The sequence below is a fragment of the Equus przewalskii genome, chromosome 15, assembly GCF_037783145.1.
Source record: "Equus przewalskii isolate Varuska chromosome 15, EquPr2, whole genome shotgun sequence".
NCBI lineage: Eukaryota > Metazoa > Chordata > Mammalia > Perissodactyla > Equidae > Equus > Equus przewalskii.
In genome coordinates this window covers 6443714-6451129 of record NC_091845.1, presented here as the reverse complement: position 1 = coordinate 6451129, position 7416 = coordinate 6443714, and the positions used below count along the sequence as shown (strand labels likewise).

The 7416-nt window shown below is 40.7% G+C and overlaps 1 long non-coding RNA gene across 1 annotated transcript in view; it reads left to right on the top strand.

Annotated features, from left to right (window-relative positions):
• The first annotated feature begins 2334 nt into the window (after positions 1-2334).
• Positions 2335-7416, top strand: part of LOC139076092 (uncharacterized) — a 32637-nt gene continuing 27555 nt past the window's right edge. The window contains exon 1 of the long non-coding RNA XR_011527345.1: positions 2335-2445. This is a non-coding gene — a long non-coding RNA (uncharacterized lncRNA). The remainder of the gene's footprint in view (positions 2446-7416) is intronic.

Genomic DNA, 7416 nt, shown 5'->3' with positions numbered 1-7416 from the left:
GAAAGAATCTGCACCTAGCCTCTTGCTTATCAAGTGTACTCCCTAGGGGAGCTGATTAAGGAAGGAAAGAAATAGGATATAGATCCACACACCGTGAGGTGTGAACATCTGCCTAATAAAGCCTTTGTTGAAGCCATGCCTATTAACCTTTAATTTCCATGTCCCTGCATATAGTAAAAACTTGGCTATGCAGATCCTTCAGAGAATGGGGTGGAGTCTGGAGAGCTATGAATAAACAGTGAAGCTTTTAAACAATTAACTATTCTGGAAGGAAATCATTCTGAAATTTGTTTTTCCTTTATATACAAATGTATAGAATACGATTTTCATGAAGACCTAATCATTGCAAATATCGGTCACAGTGGTCGGCTGTGATGATGCCCTGAGGCCCAGTGAGAGGCTAGGACACATTTTCCCTATGACGTTAAATGGTTCTAGACTCCTGTGCCCTTTTAAGTTTTTTTTCTCTCTCTCATGTCAATTTCTTTGGCTCCTCCCTCACAGATACATTGTTAGTGGTCACAATTTCCTATTATTAAGAAATTTTTTAATGCTTCTCTTAATTCGCTATTTCTCATTGGACATGGGCATAGATGATATATTGCCAAATTTCTTGTGCAGAGACTCTCCTATGAATCAAGTTCACGAGCTTTGCTGCATAGACTTGGGGACATCTATTTTGCCTGCTCAAAGGCATTTTTTACTCACAGATATGTTCCAAATAGCTGAGATTACTTGGGAGCTGAGCTCTTGTTTATTGAGATTTTGTTACTGTTTTATAGTTGTTTACAGAGTGAATAGTTAATTCTCATACTATCAAGCAGAGTAGTGGTTGCTGTGGTGCAAGACCTCAAACGCCCCCTGTCAGGACTAAGCTACTCTTTCCGCCAGCAGCTGACAGTATTGGCTGCTTAAAGCTCACAGCTGAGTTTCCCTCTGGGCGTTGCTCTAGCCAAAGGGAGCTGCTTCGTCCAAGGTTATGCTCCCTCCCCAGGTGCAGCCCACATCCAATGACCAGTTTCTGTGAGTGTACAAAGGCCTAGGCTTCTTGCCTGGACTTGAGACAACTTTGAAAGGCCATCCCAGTCCAGAACATTCTATGGGATTGGCTGAAGCCTTTGTTACAATTGCATCACAGCTCAACTTCTCCTCCTGCCCGATCCTGCTTCCCTCACCCCCTTGCAGGTGTTGCTCCTGAGAGAATTCCCTTCGAACCTCCTCCAGGCACACTCTCTCTTGGAGTCTGTTTCCCAGGGAACCCACCTTCAGTGAGGCAGTAATGAGTTCCTAGACCGACTGCAGCCTGGCTAGTTTTGTCCTTCATGGTTCCATGACGTGCACATTTATGTGTTAGCATAGTACCTCTATCTTGCCCCCGTTCTGCTCCAACTTCTTGATTTCCTTGTTTTCTATAGCATTCCTTCTTTGAGGGCAGATTTTGAAGTTTACTACTTGAGTCATACAAATTAGGCTTCTAAAGATACGTTATAGGATGACATTGACTCAGATATCCATCTTTATTGAAGAGGTTTTACGTTTTGTTTACAGCCTATGAAGTATCAAGGATTTTTTAATTTTATTTCTTCAACATTAGAAACATTCTCTTTGATCCTCCTTTTTGTTTTCAATATTCTTTTAAACCAAAGTTTATGCTCCAAAAGAAAAGAATATTCATAATAATATATTTTTCTACTGTGGCCTTCTTCAAATTCCCTAGCTCTCATTTTTTGCTGCTAAAACTGAGACAAGTATTATATATCTTCATCTACTTTTTTTTATTTAATGTCTCCATCCTACTATTTTGACAGCTTGCTCTGATAATCTCCCTACCCCATTAATTATTTTATTTTATTGAGACATAGTTAACAGTCCTACCCTATTAATTCTACCTGGAAGTTTCTAGTCTTAAAACTATTTATTTATTTATTTTAAAGATTTTATTTTTACTTTTTCTCCCCAAAGCCCCTGGTACATAGTTGTATATTTTTAGTTGCGGGTCCTTCTAGTTGTGGCATGTGGGATGCCGCCTCAGCATGGCCTGACGAGCAGTGCCATGTCCGTGCCCAGGATCTGAACCGGCGAAACCCTGGGCTGCCACAGCAGAGCCCTCAAACTTAACCACTCAGCCACGGGCCGGCTCCGAGTCTTAAACTATTTCAATAGCCTGGTTAATCAAGTTGAATGCAGGGATTAGAACAACCATAGAAAAAATCCCAAGCATGCTAATGTAGCACAAATTTTAATTTAATTAAATCATGTTTAAACAAAAACTGTATCACTAATCAAAACCAGCATACTTTAAACTAATGTTACCTATTTCACAGACTAATCGTAGACTTGGAAGGGACTTTAGAGATCATCCAATTCAAACACCTCGTTCTACAGATGAAGCCCAGAGGAGAAGTGAATTCCCCAGAGTATGGTGACAAAAGCTGACATCTGAAGGTAGGTCTCTTGACTATTGATTCAGAAATCTTGCTACTTTACCACATAACCACTGAATTCCTTTTGCTTTCTCTCCAAATCCCCCCATGAATCCAGAGCATTTTCTTGACTCAATACTTTGGAGACCACAGTTATTTTAACTTCATTGCTCTTTCAACCTCAAGTGGGTTTTTGGCATTCCCACTTCCTAATTAGTTTATGCAATCCATCAGCATAATTTACCCAGCACAAGTTAGCTTGGGTGAGAAAATATTTAGGCACTCTCATCAATATTAATTTTTTTTAAAAGAATAACCTGATAAGACCTTTTCATAAGGTCTGCTTTAACTCAGTGTGCTAAAATAATTATCAGAAAATGTGCACGTTCCTTTTGTAAAGTGCATCACAAAATATGCTTCTTTGTGTGGATTTTAGCCTCCCTTGTGGTAGGACGAAACTCTCATTCTGATCAAAAAGTATGTGCAAATAGGTTCACTTCTATATACTTAGGCTCTGTCTAAAATAAATTGGTTAACTAAATGAGTAACAAATGAACATCCAATTATACAAATATTCATCATGGAAAGTCATCAGGGTGAGCTTTCAACTTGAATAAGAGTCTTAGAATTATTCTAGAAAGATAAGAGTGGTGCCAAGTAGTGGGAGCAGGGACTCTGATTCTATTTCACAAGTATTTTCCTTTCATATCTCTGGTCTTTGTCAATCTCTTTAAAGTTAGCAAAGCAGACAGGCAATCGACAGTTTCTTGCAGTAAATTATTTTGCTTAGAAATCTTGCATAGCAGGTATGGCCTGACTTAGCTGGAAATGATAAACTAGCAATGTTGTTATTCAAGTTAAAAGGACCTGAAGGAGCATAAAGCTACCTGCCACGTTGTCATGGTATCTCCTTAAGAGAGTGATAAAGAACTTCAGTTTGGGGAAGCAGGGGGCTGCAATGTTTCATCTGGCCTTCAGCACGACATGAAGAACTAGAGTTCTCCAAAGCCTTCCATTTGGGTAAGACTACCCAGAAAGGAAACCAAACCCAGTCTTGACGTGACCTATCACTCCATTCTCTAGCAACATCTTCAAAGGTATCACAGATCTACAAAAGTTTCAGTTATAGAAATGTTTCCCAGTTCCCTGGCTTCTTATGAAAGTGTTCTCACGTGCTTGGTGTAGGTGAATGTGGCCTTCCTTCTTATATTTGCCTAAAGTGAATGGACCACACCAGGATGAACCACGTCCCTACCACGGGTTTGGTAGGTGCTGATACCAGTGGCACCGTGGGCATTTGTTTTGTCATCATACTGCCTCTCTGGAGGCAGCCCATCTCATTTAGAAATTCTTGATCCTCCTTCCGTACTAACCCCACCACCACCAACAGCAACAACCTCCTGGCATTCTTTACTGGGGCACTGAGATTCAGGCTGAGACCTGCTTCCTTACAAAGGATTTATTTCCTTCCTATCTGGCATACCCCAGGTAGAAATCACATTTCATAATGTTTTTCTCCTTTTGTTCTCAGATGTTCTAAGTGAGCTGCCTGCAGTGCGTGTCAACATTGGAACACCTGGGGCAGAGCTGGCTCCCAGAACAACAGGGGAGACTTGCCAACAAGCTTGCTTAGGATTTCTTTGCAGTGGAAATTTGGGGACTGGGGCCTGTTTGGAAATACCAGAGATAACTTGAAAAAAAAAAAGTCAATGTTTCCTATTAGAACAAGACAGAAAACCACACAGATCATTTTCAAGAAGCCAAGCTTTTGACTAGATGTGACAGGAAACGGTTTAGAAGAGGTTATAGGTCACTGCCCCCTTTTTGTCGAGTGTACTTTGGCTTTGTTTTCTTGGTCATGATTGGAAAGGGATCTTCCATGAAGATGTTCATTGATAATAACTTGGGGTCCAGGATCAACTCTTGAGGGAAGTGAAAAAGCTACCAAATCTGTGTAGAGTAAGAACTCCTTCCCTCTCTTTATCGTTTCAATCACTAAGTATGTTGATTCATTAAAGTCCAAACTTTTGCTGGCACCATCTTGGCGGCTCATGCCCTGCCTCGGCCTCTCATGGTCACCTCCACAAAAGCTATGTATGAGTCAGCTGAAATGAGAAAGAGTAAAGAGGTGTGTTTCTGGCTCCTCCACTCAAGACTCTGAGCAATGAACAACTGCAAACAAAGTCTTTCAACCCGAAACTCTCAAGGGCAGGGTGTGGGAAGGTGTGCAGCACAGTGCGTGTTCAGCAGGTCGGACATGTGTACTTTCCTTTCATTTAATAATCAGAAAAGAATGAACTCTCCCCACTGAACTGCAATCCAGCTTCTGATGCTCCTTGTGGAAAATGCCACTAAGACAACACCAAGCTTCAAAACCCTTGTGTTTTCTGGCTAAGGATAAAGAGTTCCCTCTTCCCCTACAGTGATTTTTTTTCCCTTAGTAGCTCACGTTCTAGAATGTTTATTAATTAAATTTGCCTTCTCAGGTTGATATTGTAGAAAAAATTTTTTCACACATTGAAGCCAAGCATCTGCACACACATTGGTTGACAGTCCGTTGACAGCCAAAGACACAGACAGAAAAGCCCTTTGCCTCCATGCTGCGTAGTGCACAGCCCTACCTTTCATGCAATTCTTCCATAACTGGAAGAAGTTATCTGCCGGCTAACAGAGAAGACATCACTCCTCTCATACGTCTGTGGAATGTTGCTAGGTAAGAAATAAGGATTGTTCATCCCAAGCCTGGGGAGTCTAGTCGTCTGCCTCTCATGAAGGACCAGCAAATATTTTTTAGAAACTCTGGATTGTTTTCCTTGATGTGAGGCTAAAAAATCTGGAAAAACATTATGAAATGTGATTTCTGTCTAGTTGGCAGTGAGGGATGGTGTGGTATTAGATTAAAACGCACGCACACAAACACAACTCTGTGGAGACAAGTCGTAACCTCTATCTTGGAACCCCTGGTTAAATCCCAGGAGACAAAGGAAGAGAGGCCGCACAGAGTGGGGTTTCAGCACGTGCACCCGAGGCAGGCTGCCTGGGTTCAGATCCCAGCTCCTTCACTTACCGAGCGTGAGACGTTGGGCAGATTAGCGATCTCTTTGTGCTTCAGTTACTCCATCTGTAAAATGGGGGCAATAGTAATCCCCACCTCATAAGGTTGCTAGGAGGATTAAATTAATCTTTGTAAAGTGCTTAGAAGTGTGCCTGGCACATTGTAAGCTCTGTATAGATGTTTGTTAAAAAATAAACATGTATGTTACAACTGTCTTAGTTTGCTGGGGCTGCTCTAACAATACCACAGACTAGGTGGCTTCAAAACAGAAATGTATCATCTCAGAGTTGTGGAGGCTGCACGTCTGAGATGCACGTGTCCTCAGGATTGGTTCCTTCTGAGCGCCATGAGAGAATGATCTGTTCCAGGCTCTGTCCTTGGCTTACAAATGATCATCTTCTCCCTGTGTTTTCACACCATCTTCTTTCTGTACGTATCTGTGTCCAAATTTCCCCTTCTGATAAGGACGCCAGTAGCATTGGATTAGGGACCACCCTGATGACTTCATTTTAACTTAATCACTTCTGTAAAGATTCTATCATCAAATATAGTCACATTCTAAGGTACTGGGGGGTCAGGACTTCAACATATGAATTTTTAGGGTCACGCAGTTCAGCCCCTAAGAACAATTTTAACATGGCCTCCTCTGTCTCCAGAGGGACTGCATGGAGTTGAAGTAGCCACATGTAACAGCAGCTACCAAACCACACGGAAGGTGGCTCTTTTTGCTGCATGTTTCTGCTTTAAGCCAAATATATTCATTTATGAAACTCTTATTTAAAACTATACTTAAAGCCGGTGCTTCTCCTGGGAGCTTGATGCGTTCAATAAGCCCAGACTATTTCTTCAGAGCAGCACATTTCTTAAGTGTCAAGTTTGGCTTATTTAATTCGTCCAGAGTTCACTTTTTAGTTTATTGAATTCTCCCTAGTTCCAGTGTCCGTTCACTAAAATCTATCAATGTTTATTAGATTTCGATGGTGTTGCTTATAATCCTTCATCTTTCCAGAGTAGGAGTCTTAATCTTTAAGATTGCTTGCATACACTCAACAAGTTTTTTGAATAATTTAACACTTTTGTTTCTAGTTCTTCATGACACGTCTTCATGGGTGAAATGCAAAACACTCTGTACCGTGCCGTACTTGCAAAGGCTTCAGCTTATGTATGACTGACATGTTAGTGTCACCCAGACAAAAAAGATGTAATGTTCCGAATGGGGAAGGAAAACCAGAGAAACATCACAGGATTAAGCAATTTTAGAAGTAGTAAGAAACATAAGATCCAAGTATAAGTTAGGATGAATTGAAAGGAAATTTTAAAAGTCAGTAAACCTGGGACACAGCTGATTAGGTTTTGAGCTTCTTAAGAGCAGTACCATTGTCTTAGACTGCTCTTTTTAAAATCCTCTGTGATAACTAACATAACTCTGGACATCCATTAGTGCTCAATGAATACTGGTGCATTAAAAATATTTGATGTCTCCATCAAAGGCAGTACAAGTTGAAAATATAAATAGACTCACAAAATAAGCTCAGAAGTAGAGGCTTGTCTCTTAAAGTATCGTTTACTCAAAGGGAAAAAAATCCAAAATAGTCTCATATAAGTGAGGAACAATCTACTTGATTTGAGATGATAGTTTAACCTTCCTGATTTAGACATAAGAAGAGAGAACAAGAAACCACAGAGCTTAGAGGGACATTCACCTAGACAAAAGCCCTCATTTCACAGATGTACAAACGGAGGCTCAGAAGTATTAACTTGTCCCAGATCACACAATTAACTGGATACCAAGCCGTTAACCTGATTTCCATGTTCTATGCTTCCTCTCTTTCTCCTGATTTATTTAGTAAATAAATAATTTAAAATATACTTCAGTTTCCTGATGTATACAATGAAGCAAGAGGGAAAAGAACTGCTAGAAGTGGAAAGCATGCACGG